Source organism: Ambystoma mexicanum, chromosome 1p (assembly GCF_040938575.1).
Source record: "Ambystoma mexicanum isolate Mex_15411 chromosome 1p, UKY_AmexF1_1, whole genome shotgun sequence".
Lineage (NCBI taxonomy): Eukaryota > Metazoa > Chordata > Amphibia > Caudata > Ambystomatidae > Ambystoma > Ambystoma mexicanum.
The window spans coordinates 1003433437-1003453301 of record NC_090921.1 but is presented as its reverse complement, the minus strand read 5'-3'; the positions used below and the strand labels follow the sequence as shown (position 1 = coordinate 1003453301).

Sequence of the window (19865 nt, the reverse complement as noted above, 5' to 3'; positions counted from 1 at the left end):
GCGCCAAATGCGCCAGGACTGAGTACAGCCAGGGCCCCTGTGTTTATGGGTCCCAAAGGGACATAAGTGAGTCAAGTGACCCATTGCCCCCATCACTAGATGGTTTGGTTTTTGTGTTCTGGGGCCTGTGCCCATGACAGCGAGATGCTCAGGATCAAAAGAAATTGTATAGAGCAACAAGAATATGAAAAACATGTAAAAGACTCAATGTTAAAATTTGAAGCAAGGGGTTACAACCGAGGACATTTCCAAAAGACATATGTAAAAACAGCAAAAAGGCCAAGAACAGATCTCCTTGTAAACAAAAAACATTATAAATACAACAGATCACTGCAAAAAGCTTAGGTTCATCACCACTTACTCTACAAATGCCAAACAAATCAGACACATTCTAAAGAAAAACTGGCACATCTTGCAAATGGACTCAGATATCTCACGTTACTTAGATGAACAAGTCAACATTACTTTCAGAAAAGCTAAAAGCTTACAAGATATTTTGAGCCACTCTCACTTCACCAGCAAAAGCAAAGCAAAGGACTATCACAGCTATGGGATTCACAGCCCCTATAAGGAAACTACAAATGTGGGAAATGTATCAGCTGACCTTTTTCTACCCATCAAGAACAAGACATAAGATTACCTAATGGCAAAATACACAAAATCAAAGATTTCATCAATTGTAATACTAAATCTGTAATTTGAAAATGAGAATGTATCTGCAACAAACTTTATGTAGGAAGCACGACAAGGATGCTAAAAACCAGGATACAAGAACATTTTAGAGCTATGATCAAAGAAGATCTAAGATATCCTCTAGGATACCACCATGCAACAGAACATACTAATGAACCTAAAAACACAATGAAATTCTATGTAATAGAAAACATCCCCAAGCCACAGAGAGGGGGCAATTTGGAGAAAATATGAAGATCCAGAGAAGCATTTTGGATCTGTACCCTAGACACTTGCCATAGTGGACTGAATGCAGATGCAGAGATGATACATCTACTTTGAACTAAGTATGGACTAATATGCTGTTCAGCCAGTAAGAATCAGCACAACAATTTGTGAATTCCAAATTGGCCATTCACTGTGGAAACTATTTAATCAGGATATTATGTACTCAATAATTTTCTGCATTTCCTTTTTCTTATTCACCATATACTGTTCTCCTTTAGTCTCAGCAACACACATGCATATTGTTTTAAGGACAATAAGACACAAGAGTTGTACCCTATAAAACTGGAGCCTAGATGGAGGATCAGCGATCATGTGATCGTATTAACAGAGTGTGGCTAATAAAATATTCTAAATAATCAAAAAAGTAAGCAATTTAATGTCTATACTTTTCAAATAGAAGTGATCGCCTGAATATTTCACTATGAAGTAATTTGTTCAATTTTGATCAAGCAGCTCAAATGCTGAGTCTTTCCCGATTCAAAAATGACGGCCTCGTGCTCACGTGACAGTACGGGACACATGTTCACGAACCCGGCTTTTTTCTATCGTTCAGTGATGCCGTGTACGGACCGCAGGTTATCACACCATGATCCGATAGAGCAACACGCAAGTCTGTTTCCAAGTACAGACAAAAGCAAACCAAGATAAGAGGGAGAGTACACTTACGCACAAATATTGCTAGACTTTATTTTCCTAATAAGCAACCTTAAACAAATCTGTTCCAAAACTAAAACTAGGGTATCTCGTCTCTCTACCCAGGCTTACTACACAATCTTTGGTCCAAAAACAACCACTTAAGCCAAACTACTTTAAGCAACAACATATATACCTATGTGAGTACCTTTTTTCTCAACTAAACAAGTGCTAGTCCTTAAACCAATAAGCAACAAATATGTGCCTTTGTAGCAAAATGTTTAAAATGATGATAATTTGCAGCTATTGTAAGGTACTTTAGTGAATTGTTTTGTTTACTTTTGATTCACAGTTGTTTTTGAAATATTTAAAGCCGTAGGTGAGGCTATTTGGTTTTCCTCCTGAAGAACTGTCAGACAATGTATGACAGAGAAACACATGTCGAGGAATTTAACCTGTGTTGCGTTATTAGCAAAGAAGAATGTCAATGAATTCTTACGACCAATTTTGAAATTAAAGGCTTTACCAAATCAAGTTAAAGTTTGGAGAGATTCTTTCCTCCTTTTCTTCATAAACACCACGAAAAAATCAAACCTACTCATTACTCCAAACAAAGTGACAATTAGGGATGGGCGCAGTGTAACGGCATTCTGCTTTTTCTTGAACGCTAAGATTTCTATTCAGCCTCAGGCATAGGAGCCGTCTTGCAGCCCTACTCGCAGCATTTATTCAAATTGATCTCTTTTCAAATATCTAATAAACATAAGGTTCACGAATTAGTTGTGCTCAGGCTGAACTTTTCATCCTGTGCTTAGGTTCCAACCCGGGCTCCACGACGAGTGCAAGGCGGATCGGGAACAGGCGGGTTCAGGTGTCAGACATTCTGTGTGCACCCTGCCTCATTACAAGCCTGATGGGCGGGAAATAAGGGTGCTGGTACAAGCTTAGCAGACTACAAGTATGCCTGCAGAGGCTGTTGCTCCCAGCAGGTCTGACCTGCGGGGGGCACCGGCCCCTGCAGACATGGTTTTCACAGAAGCACCGGCACTGTTAGAAACGGTGCCAGTGCTTCTGTGTCCCCATTCCCGTGGCATCCTATGGGACTCCACAGGAATGGGGACTTAGACATTCCGCCGCCTGTCATCCTGAGCCGATGGGAGTTGTATTTTTTCGGTGGCCCAGGGATATCAGGTGGCGGAACAGTGTTATGAGTTTGACGGCATCCCGCCGGTAGCACTTGCGGGTTGCGCCAAACTCGTAATGCGGCCCAGATCTCATTGCTCATTTCATGAGCCTGGGACACTGCTCAGGAACCTTATTCGTATACCCAATCATACCCTACCAGCCTGCAAGCTCGTCCCACGGGTACCATCTTGGATCAGCAGGGTCGCGCTTGTTCGAGGTGATTTACTCTGGCTTTGGCATCGCTGGTGCAGCTCTCCCACGGTCTATGTGGTTACAAAGCGCTCTGGCATCTTTGGTTGCTTTTAAGAATCTGGCGTGGTCTAGGGCTGCTCCAACGGCCCCTCGAATTCCATATTTTATGGAGGCTCTCGGGGAGACATGTTTGCGCTGTCTCATTTGGCCACACCCCCTCCTCATATTGGCTTCTAACAATACTCAGTGTTATGGAGATAACTTAATAAGGTGCTCAGACATTTGTAAAACTTCCTTATAGAAATATGTTAGGCAAAAAGAATACGACTGTAGCGTTATTTCCAGCCATCTTGAATGAAATACTACAAAAACCAGAAGGAAGTTCTGTCTGCAGAAGGCTTACAAAATGGCTGATGGGTTTTATAAATGTCTTAACGCACACAAAAGATTGTGAAACGGTAACCTGGTTGTTTTTCATTGTCTGACAAAAAGGCATGCATGACATGTGATGTGAGGAAAATGTGCCATTCAAAAAGAACCAACAACGTTTTGGTTTGTCAAATAAGAACACATACAAATAAGGCTGGTAGTGTAAAACCAGTTTGTGATATATTTTAATTGCCTTCGAAAAAGACAGATTTGGGTAACTAACTCTTGCTTTGTGTGGACTTTCAGAACAAAAACTGCTTGCTATGCCTTAGGCCGGTCCCTGTTCACCTGTCACACAAACTTCACATTCTGAAAAGGAAAGGAAAATGAAGTGTTAGAGTCCAGGTTTATGGTTTCGATTTCTAATATTCAAATTATTTCCGAGAAGGACAAAGTGCAAGAACATTTCTCTGTAGCAATAAGCAATTCTTGAAGGTTTAGCACCACAAGAAACAATGGTTTTAAATGTTCTGGAAACTGTGACAGCCACCCGCTGCTTTCTGTCTCTAAAATTGGTTAGGATGATAGCCATGGCTCTTCATGTAAAAAGTATGCATAGACGACAGCTGCTTTTGCAAGCCTACAATAGACCGGGAGCACATTGGGCATCGGTTTTCAAGATTGCTATTTGCAGGTAAAAATGCATTATCCTTTCTTTTTCCTGTAGTATTTGTCAATTTCATGACAATGGGCCTCATTGCAAGTCCGGCGGGAACCCGCGGGTGCTACTGGTGGGTTGCTGCTGGACTCTAACACCGTTTCTTCCACCTGAGATCCCGGTGCTACCGGGACATTACAAGGGCTGGCAGCCCAGAATATCAGGCGGTGGAAAATGTTGGCCCCCATTTCCGTGGAGTCCCATAGGACTCCATGGGAATGGGTACTAGGAAGCAACGGCACCGTTAGTAACAGTGCCGGAGCTTCCGTGACAAATGTGCCTACCGGGGCCGTTGCACCCGGCAGGCCAGACCTGCAGCACGCAACAGTGCCAGCAGGCACAGTTGTAGTCTGCCGGTCCCGAAAGGGTGCCTGCACGTTGCTACCGGCACCCTTATTTCTGGAACGGCAGACCTGTATTGAGGCCCATTGTTTTCTCAGCAGTCTCGCCTTGTAGGCGTATAGAGTGATTTCCATTTTTAGTTTTAGCTATTAGGTGACTCTTTAACACTACTTGTAAGTTGAAACTATTGCATTGCAGTACAGATAGGTAGGCGATAGGATGTGAGGGGGATCACAGTGTGTTGGTATTATTCGGCTCTTTACCCACCCATTAACTGTACATAGCCATAACCCCCAGGTCCTTGCCACCCACTACCTGCCCCTGTCAGCCCAAAGAAAACCATCCTGGGATCTTTGTGAGATAGCTCGATCATGAGGAAACAAGAAGCTTTGTGCTGTATAGTAGGACCTGCGAGTCATTTTTTCTAGGCAGTCTTCTCAGAGTTGATGACTTAACTGCAGTGATAAATGAGATGTTGGTGTAATAGAAATGTCTTAACTGACAAGTTGTGTGCCTTCTGCCACTTGATTTGTAAGTAAGACCCTCATCTGTTCCCTGCACTGAGGTCTTTTAAAAAAATAAGCATTGAAAAGCCAACCGTTTTGGTTTGTGTATAGGTATTAGGTTGGCATTTGCCAGGCACTGACATCATGCGCCCAGGTACTTAAACCATTTTCCAGCTGTTGCCATTTTATGGCCAGGAAGTACCATTATAGCAGTACCAGGAAAATGCCTAACATATGCCTACACAAAAGTCAAAACTGTTGTGTTAGTCAATGATTATTTCATACAGCCAGGCCAGGTGTCTGAACTCTTTGACTGACAGTTCTGTATAAAAACAATCTATGGTTTCAGGAACAGGCCTGTCTTGTCCCTGCTTGACACCGCCAAGACATCAACATGGAATGGAGTTAAACAGGGACAGCGCAAAACAAGATTTGCTGTTGGCAGTAACTGACAGTTAAAAACAACCTTGCTGATACGAATGCCCACCACACCCGAACACATAACTCCAGTTCTGAACGCTCACCACATGACCGCACTGTACAAGTTGTTGAGAGGGCATTGATGTGTCCTTGTGTCCCTTACAGGCACCGTTCAGCCCTGCAGAGTGACGTGAAATGTCCTTGTATACAGCTACATTTTAAATGGGGGTGGGTGGAACAGTAAACAGAAGCATAAAAGCAAGGCATAATGCTTTTATGTCTCCATTTCCCACTCTGCCCCATTTTGCAGCAGTGGCGAGATAGTAGAGGGGCCCAGAGAGCGAAGAAAAGATCTCTGTGCAGCCCTCCTCTGCCTGGTCAGTACACTTTGTTTGCCTGTTTGAGACTTTCATGCAGACGCGCAGCGAATTGATTCCTCTGTAATGCATCTTTGTTAGTTACGTTTTTCTAAAGTCTAACGTAAGGCACCCAACTCTTAATATAGGCCTGTACTACACAAGTCGGCAGAGTGGCTGAGAAGCCAGGCTTATCTTAGGAGGGAGTTATGTGAGCTGTGGAGCAGTACAGTGAAACCAGTAAATACAGTGACCCAAGAAAACACGTACTCCTTTAAAAATATATTATTATATATTTATTTATATATACACAAGGCACACCAGCAAATCTAAAATGCAGCAACTAGCAATAACATTGAATTAGAAATGGAATCAAATTATAGAAGGAACAATAATGCAGGTGAATAACTTCATTAATTTTTCATATCCAGCCCACAGTTATAGGCAGTCTGTTTCCTAACTATAAAAGCGTTCACAATTAAAGTTTATGGAGGAACCCGCATTGCCAAGCTAGTAGGATCAAGAAGATGGACCTTTGAGAAACCAGCAAAGCCAAAGTCAAATGGACAGTACCAGTACTGATAAAACTCTTCAGGGGAAAGTTAAGTAACCAGTCAGTTGTTCTTGTTGAAAACACAGGAGCTCAAGTTGAGCTTTCCTGATAGCACACAGGCTGTGAGGCCTGCACAGAGGAGTTGATGTCAACACCCAATTGAAGAGAAGAGCACTCCCAAAGCAAAGGAGCACTGAAAATGGCATACGGTAAGTACAATCCAAGCCCCACACTATATTAAGAGTGAAGATGAAAATGTAGCTGGTCCTCTTCTAGGTGCAACGATACAGACCCTGATTCCTGCTCTTTGGTCGTGGTGACGCAAGGGGGGGACCTTTGACAGACTTCTGCTGCAGCACTTCGGAGAAGGAGTTGGCAGCAAAGGAATCAGCTCACTCCAGCGGCTCTTTGTGGTTTTGGCGCATTTTTCTTAGCATCAAGAATAAATGAATATCGCTGGTTACATTCTCTTCGATTACTCGGTCCTGAACTCTTGTGAGGGGAATTTTGGTAAAGAATTCCTGCCTCTGGAGGTCCACACGGATGCGTGCAACGTTTCAGCTGGATTCAATCTTTGGAAGATGATGCACTTGATAATAATCCAGGTACCCTGGGTATTGGTTTTCTGCAGCCCAGGAAAATCACAGGATATCAGGGGATGGCCCAAAATGAAGAAGGTCTTGAAACTAGTTGGTCTCATTAGCTCAAAGGATGAAGTCATCTTTGACAGGTCTTTCCTGTTGAGATGAAAACAGGGTCAGCGCAGCTGCAGGGCTTCACGGGTACTTCAGCGGTTCTTGAAGGTGCCGCTGGCATCTCTGCTTGTCTTCTGCTTCAGATTCCTTGTTCCAGTGGTTGACTCTGCCTGTAGTACATACATCCTTGCCTTATATGCTGGAACTCATTCATTCACTCCCATGGAGCTGTCAATCACCTGCGGTTGCAACCCAGTTACAATTGTTTCAGTCAGGCACATCTACAGACAAAGGACAGTGATGTTTCGGGTTCCTCCCTCACTTCCCACCTTCCCAGAGACACTCTTCAGGACTGAAACCAGACAAAGGCAAAACTCAAAAGAAAATCAAATCTACATGAGAAGTGGGAGAAGGAGATACAATGCAACCCTCCAGCACCCCACAAAATGTGGTGTGTGCTGGACCCACAAAGAGAAAGGTAAGTAAGATAACAGTTATTTTACTTCTCTTGAGAAATGTAGTTCACAAAAGATAATGGGCCTCATTCCGAGTACGGCGCTAACCAATGGCGCTATTGATGCCTTGGTTGACGCCGTACCCGGACCGGCAGCGCCTTGGTGGATGGCGGAATTACCGCCCCATTCCAAGGTTGGCGGGGCGGTAATTCCCCAATCCCCATTTACCCTTCCCCATTCCCATTCTTGCCCCATAGGGCATAATGGGAGTGGGGAAGGCGTTAATTACGCCACCGTAAATTACTCGGAATGAGGCCCAATGTCATTAAACATTAAAGAGAAGTCCAAAAGACTCCTCAGTGACACTGCACAGAGGGAGCTGGGTGTCACAAAGTAAAACGCAGATGTATGTTATTAAACATATGCGGCCTCATTACAGCTTTGGCTGTAGCCATGCCGCTATTGGCAGGATGGATGACTCCAAACCTGGGACACGGTCCCCTGAATGGGGATTTACCGGACCGTTTCGCGTTTGGAGGGCCCAGTAATTCCTCCCTCAGGGAACCCGGGCCGGACCTTCCCCCTTCCCATTCGAGCCCCTTTAGGGCTCAATGGGAATGAGTGCAGGGAGTTAACAACGGGCCGATTATGACCGGCCCGTTGTTAGCTCCCTGGTCCCCTCGCGGGACCCGGTAACGACGCCTGGTTTTACCACCCGTTAACCCATTCCGCCAAGATTGTAATGAGGCCCATGGAGTTTAGCAGACTCCATAAAACAGTAAGACTAAAAATCCCAGTCACAGAAAAAGAATGTGTGAGTGGCAAAAAGTTCCACTCAGGAGATTGAAATCAAAAAAGTCCAGAGTCCAGCAAAAGTGCGGGGAGGGGGGTGTCTCAGGTTATAAGGAATTAAAAAATTAAGACTGACACTGAACATTCTCCCCAGCAACCTTGGTTTTACACCTGGGCAAGGCCAGCTGGACAGGAATACGCTAGTAAAGGCTGCCTGCAAAGCATATTTGCAGGCAGTGTTTCCTTTTCCTTGAGACAGTGGAAAATGGAAATAGTAAAAGGGAGGTTGCTTTATTTTTACTCTTTCCTTGTCCACTCTGGCTTGTGGACCTGTACAATTGTGTGCAGAGGACCACAAAGCACATCAATGTTAATGTTGGCAGATCCCGGCGGGCAATTTACGATTTATATACAATGGGCCTCATTACGAGTATGGCGGTAAGGGATAGCGGCCACCGCTAACGAGAGCGGTGGCGGTAATCCCTTACCGCCATACTCCGAGTTCCCTTTGCGCCATGGTGGTTTTAACACCTGCTTTTAGCAGGTGTTAAAAACCATGGCGCTAAGGGACCTTGATGTTAATTACGCCACCGTAATTTACGGTGGCGTAATTGACGCCTTCCCCACTCCCATTATGCCCTATGGGGCAAGAATGGGAATGGGGAAGGGTAAATGGGGATTGGGGAATTACCGCCCCGCCAACCTTGGAATGGGGCGGTAATTCCGCCATCCACCAAGGCGCTGCCGGTCCGGGTACGGCGTCAACCAAGGCGTTAATAGCGCCATTGGTTAGCGCCGTACTCGGAATGAGGCCCAATGACTGGATCCACCGGCCTTTATCGGCGAGCAGCAACACAAAGTGCTCATTTTATAAAGCTCAGTGCAGTAAAATAAGCATAAACAAGAAGCATAAAACACGTATGCTAGCTAATCTGTTCACTTAATTTTTGAATAACCCTTGCAGCTGAGTAGGAGACAGGAGGGAACATTAATTAATTAATTTCCTCCTCCACTTTCTCTTTCCACTTGCCAATTCTGTCATTTTTACAGCAGCTCGAGATTCCGATGGGATACGACTGCATTTGGCATCCGCTAAAAGCATTTGGACTCCATAGGAATCCATTGTAAATGCTATCTGCAAAGTGTAATTTGAAAACAGCATTTATGCTTTTCACAAAACTGAGAGTAAACTGAAAGTGTAGAAGTACGCCTGTTATTACTCTTTCATTTCCACTCCGTTTTGTGAAAGTTGAACATTTCACGCAGGGGATCTAACAGAACATAAGTGCTAACATTTACTGACTCATGCATGCAATCAGCGTTTTTTTTTTACAAATGAGCCACAAAGAGGGTTATTTTCTGAGTCATAAACCAAGGTGTAAATCCAAGGCGCAAAACAGTTAATGGGCCTCATTACAACTCCGGCGGTAGCCGTGCCGGTAAAACCTGCAGGCTGTCACCAGAGTTGTGATTTTTTCCGGTGCCTGGCTTCACGGAAACACTGGGGGATTACGACCCCAGTGTTTCTGGAAGTCAGGCACCAGAAAAATGTTAATCCCCATTCAATGGGAATGGGGATGACAGAAGCACCGGCACCGTTAATAACGTTGCCGGTGCTTCCCGGGAAAGTCTGGGGGTGGGTGCCGTCCCGCCCGCCCGCAGACTCGGAGTGTGCCGGTCTGGTAACAACAGTGCCGGTAGGCTTACCGGCACCGTTGTTACCGGACCTGCATGCTCGTAATGAGGCCCTATGTCTTGGTTTACTATTCTGGGTCATGCACTGCAGGCGGAGTGGGAGACAGCATGAGAAATCTGTTTTCTCCTCGTCTGTCCCGCTCCACCTACAAAACCTTTTTGTTGTACACCTGCGTTAGATTTTCATGCAAGCGTTCAACACATGGATTGGAATCCTCCCTTGCCTGAGAAAAGACCTCTGCAGATGCTGCAGCAGCAGCTAGAGCAGGCGCCTGCTCTCGACAAGCTTAGCATCCTCCTTAATGTCCCAACTTGCTGCCTGCATCTCCTCAAGCAAATCTGTCCTAAGCCGGTTGGCTGCTTCAAATTCATGCCATATATCCTCCAGAGATTCTTGGATATGCCTCAACATAGAGCCAGGAGATAAACAAATCTCCAACATATCCCTCCCCTTTACTTCCATGGCTGAAATTCTTTCGATTATGCCTGCCACGATATTGTCAGCCCCAGGAGGAGGTGCGATGGATACAGGAGGTATACATCGGGTGGTAGATGCCTGCCCCTCACTTCAGAGCAATGCCCTGATCCTTGGAGAAGGTGCAGAAGACTCGCAAACTGGTCCAGGGAGAGATGGGTCCACAGGAGTAGTGGTGATCTCCCCCACCACTAGAGTGTCCCCAGTCCTCAACTGCGAGGTGTCACATGCGACCATGTAGACAGTGTCCATAGTGGCAATCACAGTGGGAGTGTATTGGTGCCCATTCTCTGGTGGACTACTGCTGGAGGAGGGCTGGATCCCAATGGTGCTGGTAGTGGGACAGTGTCCTGTGGAGCATCAGACTCCTCTTTGTATCCATAGCCAGCTTGGCTTGCCCACTCCACGGGGGCATTACCATTGCCATCACCTTAATCCGCATCCTCTTATTCAACTATGTTACCCGAGTCCCCTCTAGTTAAGGGCCCGCTGTCAGTATCGAAGGTACATGGAACAATGTAAGCATGATACACATGTATAACACACATGTGTGCACCAAATTGGTGTGCACTGTATGATGTCTGCTTGATGGTTCATTGCTGGAGTAATTCTGACTCACAGGGATGGGTATGTGGATCAGCTGGTCTTTTGTACTTAATGACCAATCGCTAAAAACAGCTCCTGGGTGTCAGGCATCACCAAGTGGGCAGGAGCTACCGCTGAGCACCAGGAGCGAATACCCAGCACACTGCAAATTTAACTTCCACATGAGAAGCACACATTAACTTTCAGTCCATTAAGGATGATTCATTATGTTTAAATGTGTACTAGACGTGTCCTAATGCTTCTTTATTAGCATTCTCAAATACTTAAAGTTTATGTCATGTATGCATGTTTGCAGGGATCGGAATTAAGATTGGATAAGCAGGAGCTAAGTGCAGCTCCTAGGTATCCAGCATTGACCACTGACCAGGAGCTACCACTGGGGAATGGGGAGCTAGTAAATATTGTTCCTCAAATCTCATTTCCACATAAGATGCAAGCTTATCATTTTCTCCATTCTGTATGTCCCTTTATGCTTTACATGTTGTATAGATGTGTCCTACTGTTTATTTATTGACTGTCCCAAACGTAGTTAAATTAACATAGGTGTTTGTTTGGCATGAGTTGGCCCGGTGAGCCAATAGTAGCTCCTGGTAGCTGTTGGTACGAAGCTAACCAGACTCTTCTAGGCTAGAATCAGGAGCTAAATAGCCCCAGCTCTCCTCAATTTTGAACCTTGTGTTTGTAAGGCGTCCTTTGGGGTTTCAAGCTAACCAGGCTCTCCTAGGCTAGAAGCAGGAGCTACAAAGCTCACAGCTCCCCTCAGTTTCGAAACCTGGACTGTAGTATATGGCTGTTGCTTTGCTGTAATATAATGTGGCAATCATGTGCTGAATAATGGCCTATTGTTCTGTTTGTATAGGAGGACTAGGTTTGTATGATACTCTCAACCAGCTAGCCACCCTACTGATTGCACACTTGGGAAACAAACAGTGTATGGTGGCACATAAGACACAGACATTCACGCCCAAGTAAAACACTACGATTGGACGCAGAGTTCTCTATGCATTTGTTGGCCATTACTGTAGGTAACATTACTCCAGCAGATAGACCCACACATAAGCACGGAAAAATACTCATGTCTTGGCAACCCCTTTTGGAGCTACACTGTTCTGAACGGATGACACATTTCCAGTGTGAAGTTGCTGGCATCATGCACACATTATGGAAAATGATTGTTGAACGGAAGTAGATAGCACAGACATGTCCATTTACAAATGCACTTACATGCAAACAGGTCCTCCCCATGCTTTTGTTGTAATTTGCAACGCAAAGTGAAAAAGGTGCCCTTTTCTTGCACCTTCTGGTGCAAATGCTGTGCATGCTGCCTGCCACATACACGCTCCAAACTGCATTTGCAATGGATTTATCTGGTATTTCTCTGCTTTTAGTTGGTGACAGAATCAGGGACATTCCATGGTAAACCATAGATTGTTTTCCTCTGTGGAGATAGCATACTGGCAGAAAGCCGGTCATTATGGGGGTCATTACGAGTTTGGAGGTAGCCATGGCGCTATTAGCTCCATGGCTGCCTCCAAACCCGGGTCCGGTATCACTGAATGGGGACTTACCTTGGAGGACCCGGTAAATCCCCATTCAGTAAACCATTCCCCATTCCCATTTGAGCCCCCATATGGCTCAATGGGAATGGGGAAGGCGCTAATAACGGGCCCGCAAATTGCAGGCCCGTTATTAGCTCCAAGGTCCCTTAACGGGTCCCGCAAAGAACGGCTGGTCAGACCAGTCGTTCCTGCTGGGACCCGTTAAGGGACCTTGGAATATGGCGGTAGGGGCTTAACGGCACCGCCATCCTTAACAGTGCCGTTAAGCCCCTACCGCCATACTCGTAATGACCCCCATGGTGTTTAAATGGGGCTGCAAGTGTTTCATCACTAATGTTGAGGGGACAAAACAGGCAAGCTGATGTATACATCAGAGAGCTCAGTCCTACACCACGCAAAGAGGGTATGCATTGGGCAGGTAAGTGATGGCATGATTGTGTTGGAGGACCCTCCAGCTATTACACATACACATTCCTATCCTATAGTGCATGCAAAACATCTTGTACTTGTTGTGGGGGTGTAGGACAAGCCCACACTCCGTGTCACCTCTTTGAAAGTCACATGTACCTTCATTTCTACATCCAGAAGCATGCATACACACATGGGTTTGTGGGGGGGCGAACCAAAGGCAAATGAAGATGATCTGAATTCAAAATGAAAGGTGCTGGGCAGTACCTTTTTTGATTCACTTATGTCACATTTATTTAATTGTTACGAATAGGGTGTGCTTGTGGGATGCAGGTAGTCATCTGCGCACCTGTGAGACAACACTCGACACATGGTATGGATATAAGGGATATAGCCACAACTTAAACCTTTGCAGCAACAATATTGGGCTTGGAGTACCTTTCACCCCAAAGACTGATTTTGAAGAACTGTAAATTGACAGCAGGACATGATGAAAAGTTCCAAGGTGAAAACACTCTCTGTATTCATGGAGAACTGTGCTTGATGCACTGGAACGGAACATTTGATAAAACCAGGGACCCAAATATGCCAAAAATATAATTCTGCTAGCTGGAGAACACGGACTGTGTGATATGAATACCTTTCAAAATGACTAAAGGCAAGAGGTAGGATGTTGTCAAGTGTTATGAATTGAAGAAAATGGATCATCACTCCGTTCAGAATCTTTCTAATGTAATGTTTTATTTCTTTTCCGTGCCATTGTTAGATTATTGTACAAAGTTTACAAAAACATGGTGGATTATACACATAACATCTTATCGGGTAAATATAATGAAAAAGCAGTGGTTCTTTGTATTGGTTTGGACCACTCTTGGGTTAATTTCAGCCCGATGTTGTGCTGACTTCATGTTCACCAGTGTTTCACCTCAGAACAAAGTAGCCCACACCATGGGAGTATTTTCCATGGGACTGTTAAAAAATAACTTAGAATTTCAATAGTTTGAGATTTGCAGTGTGTCTGGAGATTAGCACATGTTAGTCTGAACCTGTTAGTTTCATTACTGAGCTTCAAAAAGTTTTGTTTCATCAAAGGTGATTTTGAATTCTGCTTAGAAATAAAGCTAGCCATCTGTTAGGCTAATGCAGACAAAAAAATAGGCCCACCATCTCATCTTCAATCTTTCACTGAACCCATTATATAGATTTGCTTACACGAGTCACCTGCTGAAGAATGAGATGTTCATTAGGCAAATACAGTGCATGATTCAAACACAGATGAATCCACTCTTGACTAGTCTAGCACCTCTAGAATCTAAAAATGGACAGCAGGAATAGCACATCTTTCTGAAGCACAATTCCTTTTCGATGTTTATTTTAATGTATGCAAACATACCCTTACAGCATCTAAAACTTTTCATAGTGACCAAAAAGGGGTATAAAAAACGCATCACCACACTATGTGCTTAGTGACAGTAAAATACTTTAAAAACAATTTAAAATCCTAAATCTATTTCTTCTTACGAATAGGATTGACTCAACTAATTTTTGTTCTTTTTGTTGTGAAGCTTCTTCGGGGGTATGTTATTAAAGAATTCAGGATGGGGTATTTAGCATTCCAAGCGTACTGAGTGCTGTTGGACTACAGGCTCATACACTATTACTACTACGAATTGGGCCCCATACCTCGCTGCGCCCTCCTCTCCTGCTTTAAAGGGAGAAGAGGCACGCCGCGAGGCAAAGCCGTGAAGGGAAGGGCAGGAGGAAAGGCCGTCATCCCTCTCTGCAGCTCCGCTGCGAGGGGACATCGCCAAAACTACACCTACCTATGCCTCTATGGTTGCAGGAAGAACCAATGCCGTGCCTCTATTGAAAGCACCAGCTGATTCCATTACCAGCCACGAGGCCCGAAACACACATAAGATGGACGCCGCTTTGGTAGCCATGGTAACCGCCACAATGAAACTGCCTGCAAGTCCGGATTGGGCCCCACACCTCGCTGCACCCTCCTCTCCTGCTTTAAAGGGAGAGGAGGCCCGCCACGAGGCAAAGCCGTGAAGGGAAGGCCAGGAAAAAAGGCTGTCATCTCTCTCTGCAGCTCTCCGCATGCTCGACAGCGTTCGAGGGTGCCGGATGCATGCCGCAAGGTAAGAGCACCTTTGCATACCTCTCATGCTTACAGAGATCCATTCACACCTCCCTCCCTTCTCGTACCAGGAACGCTCGTTTACGAGCACACACTCCCCTTTGCTCACCTATGCTCCGTGCATCAGCGCCATAACTATAGGATCGAGATCAGGAGCCCCCCCCAGATGGCCCGTTCATACAAATCACATCACGGTCCACTGGATGCAACAGATCCACGCCCAACGCGCAGAACTTCCCATGCTACAGCGACCTCCATCTCCTCTATGCGATCACGCTTTCGGGTACCCATAGGCACCGTAGCATCTATGCCACTGCTACCCACGCCTGAAACCCACAAGAGATGCTCCAAATGGTACAACAACCACTTTAAAGGAGCAAGACGTGTTACTCGTGACCAAGCTGCACAGGCTCTTGGTTCACATGATAAGTGTATGCCCACATCTGATGCTTGTATTGTTGCACTGCCTGCTCCTCTTGACAAGTGTATGCCCACATTCGATGCCTGTAATGTTGCACTGCCTGCTCCTCTTGACAAGTGTATGCCCACATCCTATGCCTGTATTACTGCACCACACAATAACTCTGTGCCTCCACCTGTAACTCCCAAAACATCACCCGCCACCACACCGCTCTCAGACTATACTCTTAGGAGTGCACTGGTAAATGCACGTTCCATACCTGCACACGCCCTTGACATTCACGACCTGATCATCAAAGACAACCTCGACATCCTAGTAGTCACTGAAACCTGGCTTAACGAAAGTTCAGGCCCTGCTCCATCGCTAGCCATCCCTGCAGAATATACTATCTTTAGGGAAGACCGTACTAACCAGAGAGGTGGGGGAGTGGCCCTCATCGCAAGGGAAACCCTCAGTATTAGGGAAACCCAAGGACAACTTGGGCACAACTCTGACTACCTCCCTCTCACAATCAACATCTCCCGCAATTGCACCATTACCATGCATATTGTGTATCGACCTCCTGGTCCCAGTGCTGATTTCCAAGAATCTCTCATCCTCTCCCTGTCGGACAACATTAAAAAGACCTCCCAAGTTATTCTCCTGGGCGAATTAAACCTAGGTCTGAACGACCCGAAGGACTGCCACGCCAAATCCCTCAATAAAGCTCTGAACCCACCCACATCAAAGGACGCACCTTGGACTGGATCAGTCATCATAACTGCTCTATTCTAATCACTGCCAACACGCCTATCCCCTGGTCTGACCACCATTATATCCAATTCAATCTCACCTCGAAAAGAAGTCACTCAGTGCCCACCACCCCTTATCCAGCAGCCCTCGCCAGAGGTTCTCGCAAATTGACTGCCGAAAATCTGGCACCATTCCTCATGGTGCCCGCATTACAGGCCCCTTCCTCTAATGACCCAGAAACTCTAGCCAGCACCTTTAAACACATCGTCACCCAAGCTGTTGACGCCATCGCCCCACTGACCTTAAAGAAAGCCAAGAAAATCAAACATTCTAACCCCTGGTTCTCCAAGGACCTGCTTAAACAACGCTCAGAGAAAAGGTCTGCCCTCTCTGCATGGAAAGCCAATCCTTCTGAAACGACGACGGAGGTCTTCAAGGCCATTTCCAAGTCATACAAAAATAATGTCATTAAGGCAAAAGCTGTGTCCTTTAACTCTAGGATAAACAATGCCAAATCCTGCTCCAAAGAAATATTCTCTATCTTCAGAGAGCTGGAAAAACCATCCACCCTTCCACCCACGCTCCTGAAGGATGAAAGCTGGTTTAACAGCATCCCGTCTGCCATGCTAGATAAACTTAACACCTTGCAAACTAAAATCATCGGACATCAAAAAGCTCTTAAACTACTAATAGCCAACCAGCACAGCAAAGTGCCCACTACCCCGAAACCTAAACCCTCTCCCTCATTTGACTTCAAAGATATCACTGAATCGGAGGTCATCACCCTGTTCAAGTCCATCAAACCCTCCAACTGCAAGGGAGATGCGTGCCCAGTCCAGCTCATCGAAGACTCAGCTCCCACCCTTGCACCCTTCCTTACTGCTTTCATTAACTCCTCCTTCCGATCAGGTCATGTTCCCACCAACCTCAAGGAAGCCTGGGTACGCCCACTCCTAAAAAAACCATCACTTGATCCCACCATCCCTGGGAACTATAGACCCATCACGACTGTCTCATTCCTTCTAATCATTTTGGACAAAGCAGCCTACCTGCAAGTCCAAAAATATTTATTTATTTATTTATTTATTCATTGCATTTGTTACTCGCCCAGACCCTGCGCAATCACGGCGAAAGGTACAGAAAGGTAACTAATGATTATACAATGTTACAGTTACAAAACAACAATACATATTTATACAATGGTTACAGGAGATCATGTAGTCATAAGTCAATTTCCACTTGGTGGGATCGCCCGACCGTTGTAAAACGGGCCTATTCCAGCATTGCGGCTATCCTAAGTAGTAAAATTAGTCATGGTAGGGAAGGGCTTGGGTGGTTAATATTTATTGAATAACCAGGTTTTCAGTGCTTTTTTGAATTTACGTAAGGAGTCCTCGTTTTTGATGCTCAGCGGAAGGGTGTTCCAGTGCGAAGGGGCTAGAACTTTGAAACTGCTTCCTCCTGCTCTGTTATATTTGTATGGCGGAACTTCTAAGAGGGCCAAAGTGTTCGATCTCAGCGATCTGCTTGAGATTTTTTTTTTGATGGAGTTGTTGAGGTAGCTGGGCGCTTTGTTGGTGGTACATTTGTAGACGATGCTTAGGGTTTTGAAAATGATCCTTGCTTCAATAGGCAGCCAGTGATTATCTCTTCTAATGCTGGATATATGTTCTGATTTCTTAATCCCTAGGGCCGCTCTAAGGGCTTTATTCTGTAGTAGTTGGATTTTATTTATATTAGTCTTGGATGTTCCTAGGAAGAAGATATTACAGTAATCTAGTTTTGTTAAGATCAAGGCTCTAGCTAGTGTGATGCAATTTACAGGGGTGAGAAATTGGTGACTGAGTGCAATGAGTTTTGCTGTGTATGCTGTGGACGATGAGAGGGCTGCTATTTGTTTATGCATGGAGAGGTTGGCATTGATGTAGACACCTAATGTTTTGACTTGTTTAAGCACTGGGATCTGGGTGCCGTCAATATTAATGTGAGAGTAGTCTGGAGGGAGGGTTCTTATTCTTTTTTGGGAGCCCACAATGAGGACCTCCGTTTTCTCGTCATTTAAGCATAGGCTGTTCAGGGCCATCCAGTTTTGAATTATGGAATAGACTTTGTTAATGGTGAGGGTGTCTTGGGTGTAGTCACCTGAGATAGGGATGAGGATCTGAGTGTCATCAGCGAAGTTGGTGTAAATGACACCCATATCGTCTAGGGCTGAAAATAGGAGTTTGGTGTATGCATTATAGAGGGTGGGGGAGAGACAGGATCCCTGGGGGACTCTGATGGGTACTATTATGGGGTCAGCTGCAAAATTCCCAATCGTGACTCTGGATGTGCGGTCGGAGAGAAAGGATTTAATCCAATATGTGGCGTTGTTGGAAAGATTGAAATCTTTTTTTAGAGTGTTGCATAGTTTATCGTGATCTACCAGGTCGAATGCTGCTGATAAGTTCAGTAGCAGTAGTGTGGCTAGTTTACCTGAGTCCCTAATGGAGTCTAATTGGATTTTGAGATCCAGGAGGGCTGTTTCCGTGCTGTGATTAGGCCTAAAGCCTGATTGTCTAGCTCCTAGCAGATTGTTTTGTTCTAAGTGAGTTTGTAGTTGGTTATAAGCTATTTTATCAATGATTTTAAGTAAGAATGGGACAGTCGTTATGGGCTGGTAGTTTGTAGGCACTAGTCGGTCTAGAGTGGGCTTTTTTAGTAGGGGGGTGACCCAGGCCGCTTTAATGCTGTCTGGGACCTGGTTGGAGATGAATGAGGCATTTACGAAATTGGTGATTATGGGCGTGAGGGTGGGGGTGCAGAGTTTAATTAGGTGTGCCGGGAATTTATCTCCTTTGCAGTTGGACGCTTTAAGTTTGGCAATAGTCTTGAGTACAGTGTCTTGCGAGACTGGTGTGAAGTTGAAGAGAGAGGCGGTGTTTTCTGAGGTAGTGGAGATCTGGTTGGCCGTGGAATATTTGTCGGACAGGAGATTTCTTTTAGAGATAATTTTGTTTTGTAATAGTTTAATTTTGGTGGCTAAGGCGTCTTGGATGGTGGTGCACCATTCTTTGCTTGGTTTGACTGGATTGATTATGGGGATTGGATTCTCCAGCTCCTTGAGTATGGTGAATAACTCTTTGCTGTCGGAGGACGCGTTACTAATTCTAGTATTAAAGGCATCTGCTTTATGGGCGATGATGGCTGATTTGGAGATTTTATTTGCAGCGTTGAAATTATGCAGTGATGGTCTGACCATGGCACCGTGGAGATGGAGTCAAGAGATACTGTGGCGTTAAGATGCAGTATCCAGTCTAGCGCTCTCCCTTTTGTATGGGTAGGGGTGTTCACGATTTGCGTGTCTTTGAGTGCACTATGTAGTGCATCTGCTTTGTGGTCTTGGGGGTCATTCAAGTCCCCTAGTATTAGGCATTTTGTGTTTGGTTTTATGAGTGGTGTTAACAATAGTGGTATATCTAGTTCAGGTTGAGATAAGGTGTTAGGTGCTCTGTAGATGGTTATTAAGTTTATAGTAGTTTTGTGGTCTGTGGCTAGTTTAGCTAGCAGGACTTCATAGCCGACTGGGCTCTCGATAGGGCTGGTTCTTAGATTGAGGCTAGCTTTGGAAATGATGGCTACTCCTCCACCTACTGATTTCGTTCTATCTG

General features: G+C 45.2%; 1 long non-coding RNA gene across 1 annotated transcript in view; it reads right to left on the bottom strand.

Moving 5' to 3' along the window:
- Positions 1 to 3580: 3580 nt before the first annotated feature.
- The window catches only part of LOC138567313 (uncharacterized), a 45354-nt gene continuing 29069 nt past the window's right edge, over positions 3581 to 19865 (bottom strand). The window contains exon 3 of the long non-coding RNA XR_011302169.1: positions 3581 to 3708. This is a non-coding gene — a long non-coding RNA (uncharacterized lncRNA). The remainder of the gene's footprint in view (positions 3709 to 19865) is intronic.